The 14,643-nt window shown below is 41.9% G+C and overlaps 1 long non-coding RNA gene across 1 annotated transcript; it reads right to left on the reverse strand.

Annotated features, from left to right (window-relative positions):
- Nucleotides 1–5,325: 5,325 nt before the first annotated feature.
- On the reverse strand, nt 5,326–6,868 carry LOC121699139. Its single transcript, XR_006026968.1, has 5 exons — nt 6,728–6,868; nt 6,595–6,629; nt 6,440–6,501; nt 6,158–6,223; nt 5,326–6,064 (listed from the first exon to the last, which is right to left on the reverse strand). It is a non-coding gene; the product is annotated as an uncharacterized LOC121699139 (long non-coding RNA).
- Nucleotides 6,869–14,643: the final 7,775 nt, after the last annotated feature.

Consider the following 14,643-nt stretch of genomic DNA (forward strand, 5'->3'; position numbering starts at 1 on the left):
GGAGCAGTGAGGGGTTAGGTGCCTTGCTCAAGGCCGTTCAAACCGGCAACCCTCCGGTAACAAGTCCAAAGCGCTAACCAGTAGGCCACGGCTGCCCCATAGGATAGGCCTAAGACTACAGTTTAAGAGATATAAACGTCCCACAACTTCAAAATTTTACTACATATCATGAATGGTACTCCCAATAGGGGTTATTTTAGATAGATTGTTGCAGGGCTCTACGTCTTCGTGCATGTCTGATAACTCATTGCCATCATCGTGAAGTGTGTATGAAGCGGTTTTTATCATGCCCTGTGGATGATTCTAGCCTGGCTAGCGCCACCTGGCTAGCGCGGCCACCAATGAGACGTGGTCTGGGAACCAAACGTTCATTTTCTCGTATTTGAAAAAAATGCCCAGATACGTTTATTGGGTGCCACTGATGTCTATCAAATGCGTCTGTGCATAGCTCATCATCGTCTTGCTTTCCCCCCTGTTCTGTGATAGGTTCCCTATCTCAGGCGAAAATTTGCTCCATGGTCTCCAGGCTGCCTTAGCAGCATGAATCAAATTGCGCGCAAGGCAGCATGGGAACACCCAGGCTAGGATGATTCTGCGATGTTTATAGCTAGAACGGTAAGCTTTCCCATTTATATCATGTTTATATTCTTGAAAATGTTGTTTCACTAGGTTTTTACGTGGGTTAGGCCACGGCACATCCAAATAAGTAGGCCTAGGCTTAACGACTCACCGGCCGTCTCCATAGGATAACATGGGAAAACTCGACCCCCTACCTGGTGGGCCCAAATGTATTTTCATCTTCCTAAAACTGTTTTTCCATGTCTCACCTCCATAAATGCTTGTTTAAACACAGATATTTGTGCATTTAATTAAAATACATGGAGTTACAGCCTGGTCGGGACGATTGAAGCTTGTTTCAATCGTCCCGACACAGACATAGGCTATGTCACTAGGCCTAGCTTGTTTTGCTTTCCATGTTAAACAAGCATGCGATATGAAAGTCTGGGATTGTGGAGAACTAAATGGTCTACTGAATATGCATTAAGTCGAACCTTTAAATGAAAAATACTCATTAATAATCAAAAAAATGTAACCATTAATGAAGTTTACTTTTGCGCATCAAAACTTGTTTATTGCCTGTAACTCCGTGATACAATGGCATAGCAGGAAGATATTTGGCTGATAGAAGGAGGTTAACATGCTCTATGTTTGTCTATCATCATTAGCATACAAGGATGTCTGTCTATCATCATTAGCCTACACTCGGAGAAAACTGGAATGTTTCATTCGTCCCGTGTTTTAATCATCCCAGCTCTCCTACTCTTGAATGCCTTCCACTGTACGGGGAGTTGTTATGAACAAGATAGATGTAGCCTATATATCGTGGAAAGCCAATTGGGGCAAGCCTGGGGAAGATAATAAGGGACAAAAGAAATCTGGGGGTAACAAATAAGGATCGGAGCCTAAAATTGAAATTTTCTCCACATATCTCTCTCTCTCTCACACACATTCAAATGTGCAGTGTGGGCGGCCATACTGGGCGAGATCGGTCGTAAATATGGCAGCGTTCTATTTGATAGTGACGTAGGTGGCACCTATGAATTGTGTAGGACATGGCTTCTCTCAGCAGGAGTGACTGTGCTTATATATTGTAGGACATGGTTTCTCTCAGCAGGAGCTCCTGTCTGCTGCAGACACTGTATCCTAAAAGGCATAGCCTCCTAGCTGCTGTCATGGTGACACCTATAAACAGCTATTAGTGAGGGCAAAGTATGTCCTTGCTGGTTTTATGTTCTCTTATACTACAAACAAACTGATGACATAAAATTGAAATATCTGTTCAGCTTTCTCAGGCTCATAAGAACTTTGTCTGTACTGAAGACATGTTTTAGTCTGATGTGGGTTTGAGAAAATGACTCTCCAGCTCATTTTCCTCACTACCAAGTTGCTATTTTACAACGGGGGTGTTCAAAACAGGATACGAAGGCACATGTTTTGTGAACATTTGTGAACAGGTTTTAGTTCGCCTTGTGTTTGCTGCAAAGATGCACCAACACACACAACTGGTGAGAGGATAGTTCTCGGCAAATGTGTATGGACAATGCACAGTTTGAATATGTGTTTATGGAAAATGTCCATATTTGGAAGTAAAAAAAAAAACAGTTTGTCTCAAATGTCTGCTTCTGTTTGCCTAATTGGAATTGCAGAGCTCATGGTGAGATGAACAGCACATGCAATATGGCAAGAGAAATCTAGACGCACCCTAGCGGCAGCAAATGCAATTTGCAACCAGGGTAGTCTAGCAACTCTCCGTTGGCTTGCGAGCTGGAAAAAACTTCGGTAAGGCCAATCACATCGTGTATAGAGACGGCAGAGTTGCGATGGTTCTTGAATTCCCTGCTACTTCAAAACAAAGAAGATGGATGCTGCTGCTGGCGAACAGTGGTCTTTGAATTGCGACTCGAGTTAAGCTTTTTTTTAAGTTGGCAAAAGTTTGATCAACTAGCCAACTAGCTCCGCTGGTGGGAAAACGCATGGAACTCATGAGTTGTAGCGCTATCCTATTGCATGCAGAGGAAATTTGAAAGACAACCGTTTATCCCGCCCCTCGGATTGAGCACTGCCAATGGTGAGTTCCCAGACCCTACATCTTAATGTGGGTCTGGCTTGTCAGGCTAGGCAAGAGTAGTACGTAGGTGCAGAAAGAAACAGCACATACATTAATGAATAGATACTAGAGGTAAACATACATATAATAAATCACAAACATATCTAAGATTCAGTTGTTGGATTTTTAAACAAGGTATCATACAAATTTTAACAAGGACTAATAGACTTTTAGTCTTTTTTTAGTGTTTTATAGCAGTTTCAGTATTTATGAGACAGACAGATAGATGCAGACACAGACAGACAGACAGACAGACACACACTGCACACACACACACACACACACACACACACACACACACACACACACACACACAGAGACACACACACACACAAAGCTTAGTCCATGTCTTAGTCCATGTCTTAGTGGGTTAGTGTTCATGCCCCCAGCTCATACTTCCAGACACACAGATATGGCAAGGTGGACCGTACATGATGTCGGATCCAGTGACTTTCTGACCCACTGAATCACGAGTCTAGACAGGGGTTGTGATAGCGAGGTCAAGGGGTTAAGGCTAGGTGGAGGCCAGGGTCTCGATATCATCAATCTGCACCTTTCCAGGATGTCCGCCGGGCCCCTGTCTCCCACGGCGACAACCTCATAACTCAACTGGACGTGGATTATCCGAGGTCACCAGTGCCAGAGGCCAAAAAGGTCCCCATGTCTGTAGGATATACAAACACGGACCTCTGGGTGAGTCTCTGGGTCAGACATGAGATACGAGCAAGCCAAGTGTGGACGGTTGATTATGACACAGAGGCTACTGAGCGACTTTGAGAGAGCCCAGTGTTACTAAAGTCCATTCTAGTGAGTTAGTGGCTTGGCGCACAACATACTGTAAGGTAGGATCTATGGAGGGAGTTTGCCTTAACTGCACATGATGTTTCCACTGTGTGGACTCATATTGTTAGTCTATTAAATTCTCTACAGAACAATCTGGGTTGTGGTGCTAAACCATACAGACTTGATGTGTGCGTGTGTGTGTGCTTCCAGGCCTGGGACGTCCATAAGCTGGATTTATTTGTTATCGATTTGGGAGTCCAAATATCATCAGCACTCTAACACAAGCTGTAATGGTTCTTTTGTGTGTGTCTCTCTGTGTGTGTGTGTGTGTGTATGTATGTGTTAGGTGGAGAGTGAGCGTGTGTGTGTGTGTGTGTGTGTGTGTGTGTGTGTGTCTATAACTGAATGTGTGCGTGCATGGGTATCTATCTGTCTGTGTGAGTGTGAATTTGTGAGTGTGTTTACTAGCTATAAATTTGTGTGCACTTTGTCTCACATGTCTCTCTACAACATTATAAAACTCTTTGCACCCCTTCCCCCCCTTCCCTCCTCTCCTCTCTCCCCCAGGGCCCGAGTATTCACTCCGTCTCCCAGAGCCCCATGTAGCATGCTGGGCTGGGCTGAGTAGACATCCAGCGGATTGTCCTGCACATTTTATAGTGTCCACACCGGCCCCAGGGCCTGGAGTTGCCCTGCCCTCTTTGGATTTACACTCCCTGCTTTCCCTAAGACTCTCTAGCTCTAGTCTCAGCTGTGTATGTGTGTGTGTGTGTGTGCGTGTGGTGATCTATTATTGCCCAGAGAGACCTATGCTTTTTATTTCAGGCAAGGTGAGGTAATGATTTTCAAGGCCTATCCAGAGGTGTTTTTTCAAAAACCAAAGCATAGGTGAGAGAGAGAGAAAGGGAGAGTTTTTGGTTGCCATATAACTATGAGTTATAGTGGCTTTCACACTGCCAAATGAATCAAATATAGGAGTTGTTTATTGTGTGATCCTGGTTGTTGTGGATCATGTGTCAATCTTGATGACTGTCAACTTGTGTATTATCATGGCATCCAACAGACAGGGAGTGATTTTGTCCACAGTAAGGGTAACTTCTGCCATGTCGCTCCAAAAATTATTTCCAAGCACCTGGACACTACTGTTGCATTACTCTATGCCTAACTCTACACATACTGATGTTTTGATTAATGGCTACATCTCATTCCATTTTCATAATTGACAAATAACTTCAATGGAATTCAGTTAGGGAAAGCTAGTGTGTTCTAAATACAGTTGAATGGTTCAACAGGCAGATGTGGCATTTACACAGATGTTCACCCATGCAGAGTCCTTCATTAGGCTCCAGTTGTAATAAAACAAAAACAAAAAAGCGAAACATAAATTAAGCCCACATGCCAGTTAACTGTTAAACTGTTTAAAATGCACCCCCACATTTGTCTGGATTCTCCCCGGCTAGTATACCTCGGTAAGGCACTGTAAAGTAGTGTCTAACTTGCATGTGTTATTACTATGTTACTAACAAGAACGACATTTTCGATTATGGGGTTACACAATTGTCTGGGCTTATTAAACACATGGTGGAGAAATAGTAGCATAACTGCATTGACAATGAGAAGACCCGGGTTCAAAACTCTGTTGCTGTCACTGTCTGTAATGCAGTGGATCATTTGGATGACTCAAGGAGAAAAGATTTACCAGATTTTTTCTTCCCATTTCATTTCAGAGCGGTATTCATTGCTGGTGTGACCACGGGAGTCAGATGACAAGAGTCTTGACTCTAGAGTGCTCGACTACGCCACTTGGGGCCTTTCACACCAAGATGTATTTTAGCTAGACCTCCAACACCTTGATTTAGACAAGAGAGCTCTCGCACACAGATAAGCAAGTAATGACAGAGACGTGGTATTTCAATGAAAAAATAAACAATATTTATTCACAAGCAATTCAGTAAAAAGTCAGTCTTGGGTTTGATTCTCAGGATGGAGTGCAGTACATATTAGGCCCAATAGGCCAGCAAGAGGAAGGTAGTGGCTGCCACCAGGAATATTACATGTAATCAAGTAGGGTTAATTTGATCAGCTGTTCGGGAGAGGTTACCTGTCCTGGAAGAGGAGTGAGACCGACACACCACCCTTGCTGCGGATTCTGTTGCCTATTCACAGACACACACACACACGCTCGCATAGGCACAGGTACTACAAAGAGTGATCACTGCAAATAGTGAGGTGCACGTTACCACTACAAATACTGTGTGAAGTACACGAAGAGGAGGACTCAGATCCGGCGACCTGCCCCGCGGAACAGCTGCAACACTCTGTTTCTCTGGAGGGGAGAAGGGAAGATATGGTTGCTATTGGCAATAACTGGCTGGGTCAAGAAAGCTAGATGTTAGCATTACTACCATCACACATTACCACAGCAAAATACTGGGGCAGCCAATACCACACCTGTTGCCGACACACCACGACGGAGGGCAGATAAATGAAACCAGCCACGCCTATGTTTAGGCCAAATCAATCGGACAAACAAAACAAAATAAAGAAAACAAAATGAGGCAAGAGCTACAATTACTTAAATCTACAGGAGGCAAAGCAGCAGTGGCAATCTTTCTACAGGAGTAAACAAACACAGTTAAAATCCATTGTTTATGGTAAATACAGCCTAAACCAATACAGATACAATACAACAAGGTTTCCTTTTACCTCTAGGAATACACCACTCAACATGAATGGAAATGGGACTCCCTGGTATCTCTCCAGTACGCAAACCTACATAAAATCACACACAAGCATAGCTCACATACAACATAATAAAAGGTTATTGGCTAGTTAAATCACAAGGACTTACAGCGAAACATGACACCTTATAGTAGATCCAGTTACTGTAAACATGCATATAAACATACATATGTACACATGCACACACACACACCCACCCACACATATTACATGGCAAACCTTACTGAGCTATACAGCCAATGTTACCTTAACGCATCTCCCAATAGACAGTGCAACCTGCGCGTACACGGCGTCTTTTCAGTCAAGACCTACGTTAAAGACAATGCTGTGAATGTGCGTGAAGGCATTTACAAAAGCACCATACAGTTCAATCATCTACGGTGTAGAGTGCTTGTAAATACCTTCGGTAGATCAACAAAACACTACCCGGAAGCGTCTTGTACACAGCCAAATACCTGTTGTCAAACAGTTGCACTTTAAAAACAGCTGGCTAAAATAACATGTTTGCAGTGAAAAAGGAGCATTGGCACATACCTTTCATAGGTGACAGCACAGCGAACACAGTGTAGGGAGGACGTACGGAGCCTAGGGATCACTTACTAGCCCACCTCCGGTGCCGGTCTTATAGAAAGTGCCATTGACGCTAATGAGTACATAGCCACCTGCAAGCTAACTGGAGGGTGTGACCGATAGGAGAGGAGCTACGGTGAGAACAGGAGGACAAACTTGGTACAGCAGTTAGTCTGCCGGTTACACTGGCATTATCTTTGTCTAATATGTGTAAAACACTGCTCCTTTCAAAGACAGTGCATTTTCATCTGTTATCTACAAAGCTAGAAATGGAGACAGGAACATTTTCACTTCCAGACAAACCCGTTTCCTTCCTCACTCTTAGACCCCTCACCCTTCACTGCCTGTTCATAGGTAGCATTTGGTTCACTGAAATGTGTACCATGGCTTTGAAGTGCTGCTTACTCCTTAATTGGATACTCAAACAAGGATTCAGATCTCCTGGAAAAAAAAGAAGAAAAAAACGAGGATGAAAGACAATATTCTCAGCCTGATATTTTCAGCCCTAATTGTCCGACCGCCCCTCTTGATTCATGTGGGTTGATTTCTTTTTTTCTTTGTTTTTTTTTTTTTCAAAAGGCAGCTACGGTGAAGTTGCCTCGACGTAATTGGCATCCACAGGCCTGACAGTCTTTTTGTGCACACTTCACCTGCTGTGCCCCGAGCAAGAGACACCCTTCCCTTAACACGCCTGTTTTTGAAGAGCGGTCAAAAGGCTTCTTAACCTAATGACACTTCCCCTGCAATCTCATTCACTTGGAACAGTCATGTATCACAAAGACACGGATCATTCTCATATTGTTTTCCTATGGAAGCAGACACTTAAAGAAATCAATTGCCATGCTATTCACTCAAGATGAAAATGAAGAATGCCCTCATAAAATGCCCTCATACAGACATACGCTACCTCCAGACCGCTGCGCTCCTCAGACGAACGACGTCTAGCTCTACCACCAGTACGCTCAGGCCAATCCAAACTTTTCTCATCTGTTGTTCCTCGTTGGTGGAACACACTGCCAGTTCCTACAAGGGCAGGGACATCCCTCTCCATTTTCCCAGCTCTTTAGAGAACATCTCCTCTCATAGCAACACTTACAACAAGTCTTGCTGATCCTAGCACTCACCAGTAAACCTTAAACTGACACGTAACTGTTAAAAACAGCACTCACTGATGCACTTATTTTTACTGTACTCTAATGTTTTTTTAAATTGTTCTAAAATTGTTGAGAATTGCTCTAAAACTTAAACTGTTTACCATGTTGTTAGTAGCTTTGGCTAAAAAGCGTCAGCCAAATGTAATGTAATGTAATGTAATGTAATGTAACATGCAAGCTTTTTTGTATGCTGAGCTAGGCTAACACTGGGTTATTGCCAATACAGAGAATAGAAGGGTATATATCCTCTTATATAACTGTAGGGTAGATGGCAAATTAGCCAATTTCCTTTAGCAATGGTTGTTGTGCATCAATGCTTATGGTAAATGCAACCTCGCATTGCATGGTGTTCTCTAATTTTAAGAATACTACACATTGTGAGTTTAGTAAGACATTTAGTCAACGCCACCTCCATGACAAATGATATGAGACTGTGTCATGGAATGGTACATCAACTGTGCCTACTGTAACATGTTAACATGAAGGGACATAACCATGTCATATGATGGCACATCAATGTCACATCACATCATCATGTGAACAGAAAGACGGGGCCCCGAGCACAGGCTCCACTGGTGCAGTGAAGCGCATGCCGTATGGCCCCCGTTCAAATACACAACCTCCTGGGTTTCCAATGTCAATGGGAATATTTCAATAGCATCTCACAGAATAGGGAGGCCCTTGAATTAGATTGATCAAAGCATCTGCGAGTGCACCTCAAAAATGTATAGAAGGTATATACCATAGTGCTACACCAGTTTCCTTTTGCATATACATCTGTTGATTGGCATTCATATGGGCTTTCATCTATTAGGGTGGGTACTCATTCTTGGTTGAAAAAGGACCAGAAGGTCAGAGTGTGTGAGCAGAGCTTCACTAATGTCCATAAGAGGCTCTGAGCCTGAAGGCCCTCAGCCTGCCTACAGTATGTCTTGTGCTGCCTTAAGTGCAATTATTTTGCCTGGTTACTGCATGCACTGTATGTAGGCTGCTGCATGAAGCGTACTGTATGTACTGTACTGGGTGTATTGTATGAACATGAGCGAAGGCAATCTTCCTGTGTATAAAGACCACCAGCTAAGTATGCACTTCATTTGTTTGTTTTTGCAAGGTTTTGTTTGTTTTGTTTTTGTTTGTTTTGCTTTGTTTGTTTGTGTGTTTTTTGCTGCAGGTAGTGGTATGATTAGCAGTTAGAGCAAGTAGTCTACAGTCTTCTAGCTCAGGCTGAGATGTCATGCATGTTTGAAAGTCTCATAATAGTGTTGAAACACTTAATGGCACTGTTTTCCTTCACTATGAAGGTCTACACATCATGCTGTATACAGAAATTCCAAAATATTTATTTTTGGTTCATTTGGTTTGGTAGAATGAAGTAGGAAAGGCAGATAGCAGCAGTACTGTCTGAAAAGTCACGAGATGTCTTGATGCACCTGCATCTGCAGTATATGTGTTGTCTCAGGCTTGTTCTCAATATTGTATTGATTAACATGAAGGTTTACACATGATTAATGTATACATACTTGCAACACAGTTGGCTACACATGCTCATGACGTTAACTGTTACCCAGAATTCAGTGGAGATTTTTTCCCTAACTGTGCGATGAAGGGATAAGATAAGTCATGCCATCGCCTCGACTGAGTTGACCTTTCTCTCAATTGTGAGTGAACAAAATGGAAAGAGAGGATGAGAAAAAAAAAATGAAGAAAAAAAATCGAAATTCTCCATGCAACAGCGCAACCCAAGGCCTCACGTCAAGGCTCATTACTTTATTGGATCTTCTCATTCATCTCCGCTGTATTGACCAGTGCTGCCGGGCCCAACCGCGCTGCGCGATAACCGTGTCCACACCGCAGGCATTGATTGGCGAAAATTATGACCAGCCTTTTAATTTCAGTAACACAGGCATTATCTCCGCTTTCCAATGCGACCCCACACAGAGATAAGATCCTGTCCACCGCGCAGGCTGCCATAGCGATATCGCCCATCTGATTGACTCCACAAGCGACACCAGATTCGCTTGTCCCGCAGCCCTCCATAGTGATGCTGTCCAATCATGCCCAACAGAAAACTGTCTGTTGGGGGAGAGGGAGCCACAGTGTCTTTGTGATTGGATTTGCAGATAACCCGCTGGTCTGTACCAAGCCAAGACCCAATAACACCATGTGATGGACCGAAGCTATGCAGTGTCGAATCTGCCTTGTGTTTTTGGAGCAGGGCCTGCCAGGGAGGTGAGGTAATTTGTCACCGCCGGGATCCAGTTGAGACCAGAATGGCATTTTTTAGGAAAAAACAATAAAGTATCAAGTTGGAGTTTATGTCAGTGCATGTTTTTTTATAATTAGATTCACCAAAAAAAAACACACTTGGAAAAGTGCTTCGCTTGCAGAACACACAACACGTCCACTATGTGTGCATGCCTGAGCTCTTTCTCTGTTGATGTATTTGAAATGGAGGACTGCAAAATATCAGGGATGTTTCTCTCCCCGATGGAAAAAATAAATAAATTATAGATTTGTTTGTGTGTTCCTTGTAGATAAAGACTTTTGGGATTTGGGGTGAAATTCCATCTAAAGTATTTTTCAGAGGAAAGTGAGGTAATGGATTCCCAGCAATGGATATGGACATTCTCTAGAATATCTAACAGTGTGGTTGGCCAGAATACAATGTCATGAAGTTATACATTTAAAAATAAATAATTTACACTTTCATAACCCTGTATTAAACATTAATAAATGTATTATAAGCCTGTTTACTAGTGGTTGTAGTATGCATATTGAAGGATTAAGATTGCACATATCTATTTAATTAATTAATAATCAATTAATAAGCCTTTTTACAGAAATGTTTAAGGACATACATATAACATTAATGAATCCTCTGAGATGAACTCATTACTTTGCACACATTAATAAATCATCTAAGATGAGAAAACAAAATGCATCTTTGCAACAAACACTGTATCCTTAAACAATAATGAATCTTTTAATTTTTTTCAATTCCAAATCATCTCCATATTTCTTTGTTCCCCAACCTATCCTAGGACAGATTCACATCTCCTTAAAGCAAAGTTATTCAAATTTGAATCAATTTTGTGTCCTGATGACTACAAAATAACTTCCGCACTGGAATAAACTGTCGGAAATGTTAAGAGTAAAGGTTATTATGTCTGATCAGCTTCCATCACTGAATAAGGTGATTTTGTATTATGCACAATACCAAAAAGAAGGATTTCTTAAACCTTGCTCTGCGCACTGCTAGTCATTTGCAACTGCTCGCTGATTGCTCTGCCATCACGTCATTAAAGGGTTTCAAGGAAATTTTAGGGGGAAGCAGCTCAAATGCAGTGAAAGGATTTTGGTGAAGGAGAAATGCAAACCTCTTAGACACACACATCAACACACATAATCCATCAGGTGTCATCTCCCAGATGCACATAACAAGTTACAACTTCATCATAACAAGTTACAACTACAACTGCATCAGAGGACCTACGGTATCAAACTATATTATAATGCATGATTCTAGTGAACAAAGACGTCAGCCAGCATCACCCCCCCCATCTCGACAAAAGACCTACAACTGCGAGTCGCGTCGCGTTGGGGTCCGGTCCGCCCTGTCGGGACCTATTTACCGACAATGACCGGCATTCTATACATTATCCCTTACATAATAGACATACTGTTGCGAAAGCTGTATGTACTGAATCACATCTGAGGAATGTGTGTCGCTAATTATAAGTGCTAATTCACTGGGGCCTGTAGCAATCTGCCCCCTTCGGCTGTCTTCATGCTCACAAGAAGGATCACTGCTGATCCACCAAGACAGACTCCACCAAGGCATCCCTCCACATCCACATCCACACAGATATAACCATACATCTGGAAAAATGAAACACCACTCCGTATAACACAGGGAGTGGGACTGAATATGCCCATCAGTGAGTTAGAAAAGATGCCCATTGGCAACTGCTTCTGGTCTTTGGAGACAAAGACAGAGATGCAACATCTTGGAACAGCAGATTAAAGAATGATCATAACAGCACTGAGATATTTTTTCTGTTGTGTGCCATACAACATGTGACTATATATGGGAATATACTGTACATTCTCAAGAAAACAGAAAAAAAGAAGAAAACAAAAACATGCTCCTCTGAGGGAATCTTTCATTTCTTTCTGTTTGCAGAGCAGTGACTTTGTTTTCTTATGGTTTACTTCAAAAGATGTTGTAAACAGCAGCTATGTGTCATGCTTTGTTTGGTTCATACAAAAAGGAGCCCCTGTCACAGTTCCAGGTAGAGCATTTTTAAGATCCAGTGTTGCTCGAAAAGTAAAAATATGTATGTCCCCAAGAGAACTACCTGACTTTGAATTGGAAATGCAGGTTGTGCATGCGGGGAACCCTTTCTTTCAAGACAAAATATGGATAAGGTATCCCCCCTTTTTGTCATCTACATACATATGTAAAATGTGACCATCAACACAGAGACAAATCACTTGTGAAACACTATCTGAGGTATAAACATTGATATTCATGAACTCAGCTACCACAATACTACTTTGAAAAACACTGTTGTAAGCTGTTGATGCCTGAATAAGGTTGTATCTTACATTCCCTATACATATTGTAGTCCTTCCTCAACAGCACAGGTTTAGAGACATTCTGAACAATAGGTTCAGTTCACCAAAGGGGCACTGAAGGGGGGGGGGGGGGGGAGTCACACTATTGTGTCTTTTAGTTAAAATACAATTGATGGTGCATGATCTTCTTTTTTAATAAATAAATAAATAAATACGTTCATGTAAAAGTTCACAGACAACAATATGGCAAAAAAAAGGACACATTTACTTTGTTATTGCATAGGCATAGGTATACAGTTGAGGAAATAATTATTTGATCCCTCACTGATTTTGTAAGTTTGCCTACTGACAAAGAAATTAACAGTCTATGGAGTGAGTGGCCTAGCCAGTCTGCAGACCTTAATCCTATAAAAATCTGTGGAGGAATATCATGACAATGCACATTCAAACCAAAAACTGAAAACCTCCAATCTTTTTTTAACAGGACATGTTAGTTCCAAGGCCACATACATTGTGTTCATTGTCAGTCCGTTGACAATTGGGAGGTTGCAGTGAAGGGAAGCCACACTCAATAGAATGGCAATAACAGATTCAACACATCAGTGGACTGTGCAGTCTTTCTGATTCGTCAAGCTGTGTATTTGTGAACAGTATATTAGCTACAGCGTATGATATATATATATATATATATATATATATATGTATATATATATTACATTATATTACATTTGGCTGACGCATTTTATATGTCTATACTGTATGTGGTGTGAGATGTTTTCTCCCAGTACCAGTATTTAACACTGAAAGGTTTAAATAGGAAAACAGATACCAGCAATATGACTTAGCAATAGCCTATGTAAGGGATAATGTATAGAACGCCGGTCATAATTGGGAAAATAAGTCCCGACAGGGCGAACTGGACTTGTTCCGCCCTGAAGGGACTTATTTTCCCAATAATGACCGGCGTTCTATACATTATCCCGCTTATTACACGGCTACTTACCAAAACTAAATAATAAACTCCCCACAATATGACTTTAGCCTACCCTAGCTTATTTTTTTTTATTCATCGTGGCATTTGCTGAAACAAATAGTTCGCAACAACACACGCTGAACTTGAATCAAACATTCTTTAGAACACAGCTGATCAACCGTCTGCTTTCACTTTTGAATGAAGTTCCAGTTGTTGCGTAGTGATATGAAATACCTGAATTAGAAGCACAAACTCTTTTGCCATTGACAGCGGTCATTATTCTTTTCAGAGGTCCTTTCCTAGGAAATAATGACCGCTAGAACTTTGGGAAATCCCATTCAAGTCAATGGAGCGTTCTAAGAGCCGTGTAATATGTAGTAATACTGAGGATGATGAGTATGAGGGTTTAGGGAAATGTTGAGGCTCATACGGCTCAATGGACCAGCAGTTCCAAATTTAGCTTCTGCTACAAAACCTGCACACACGTCAAATGATTGCTCCAGGGGGGATTCGTGTTCAGGAGAGTAATGTTGTTAGGCTCCATACGAGCATCATGGAGATACTAAATTAGACTAGAAAAAAAAAAATCAAATTTTGACCAGAGAGTGCACCTCTGCTCAAATGGAAAGCTGTCCGCTGAGGGATGAGTGAAGCACAAACCCAATTTGTCACTGCCAGCAGGACTGAGGGGTATTGGCAGGCAGGTCAGCAGTTATCAGTTTGTGCCACATCAAATTCTCATCGCGGCTCTCGAGATGATGCTCTGTCACCTCGCATCGGAGCAGTGGATCAATGGGCAGTCAAAAGAGGCCAACTGAAAAAAAGAGATGCACAAGAGGTACTTTTTATTACACAGGCCTTGTTATATTGTACACAACTTTCAGTATGGTCCCCATGGTACGTCAGTGCACTGACTGTACAAAATCCTAGCCCTCGAGGCCCCCATTTAGGGATCTATAATCATGACATGACTGTTTGTAAACACAAGGTATTAGTGGGCTATACTTTTTGTTGCCTCTATCTTTCAACATGCACAAAGATACAGTTAATGTATGACCTCTTTGCCCCCAAATATGATTCGATAAATAGCTTTAAGATCATACATACTCGAAATACTTAGCTGCAATGTGTCCTTTAAATACAGCTTTTGCATTCTCAGTAAATTTTATTCTATG

The sequence above is a fragment of the Alosa sapidissima genome, chromosome 2 (genome assembly GCF_018492685.1).
Source record: "Alosa sapidissima isolate fAloSap1 chromosome 2, fAloSap1.pri, whole genome shotgun sequence".
NCBI classification, from domain to species: domain Eukaryota; kingdom Metazoa; phylum Chordata; class Actinopteri; order Clupeiformes; family Clupeidae; genus Alosa; species Alosa sapidissima.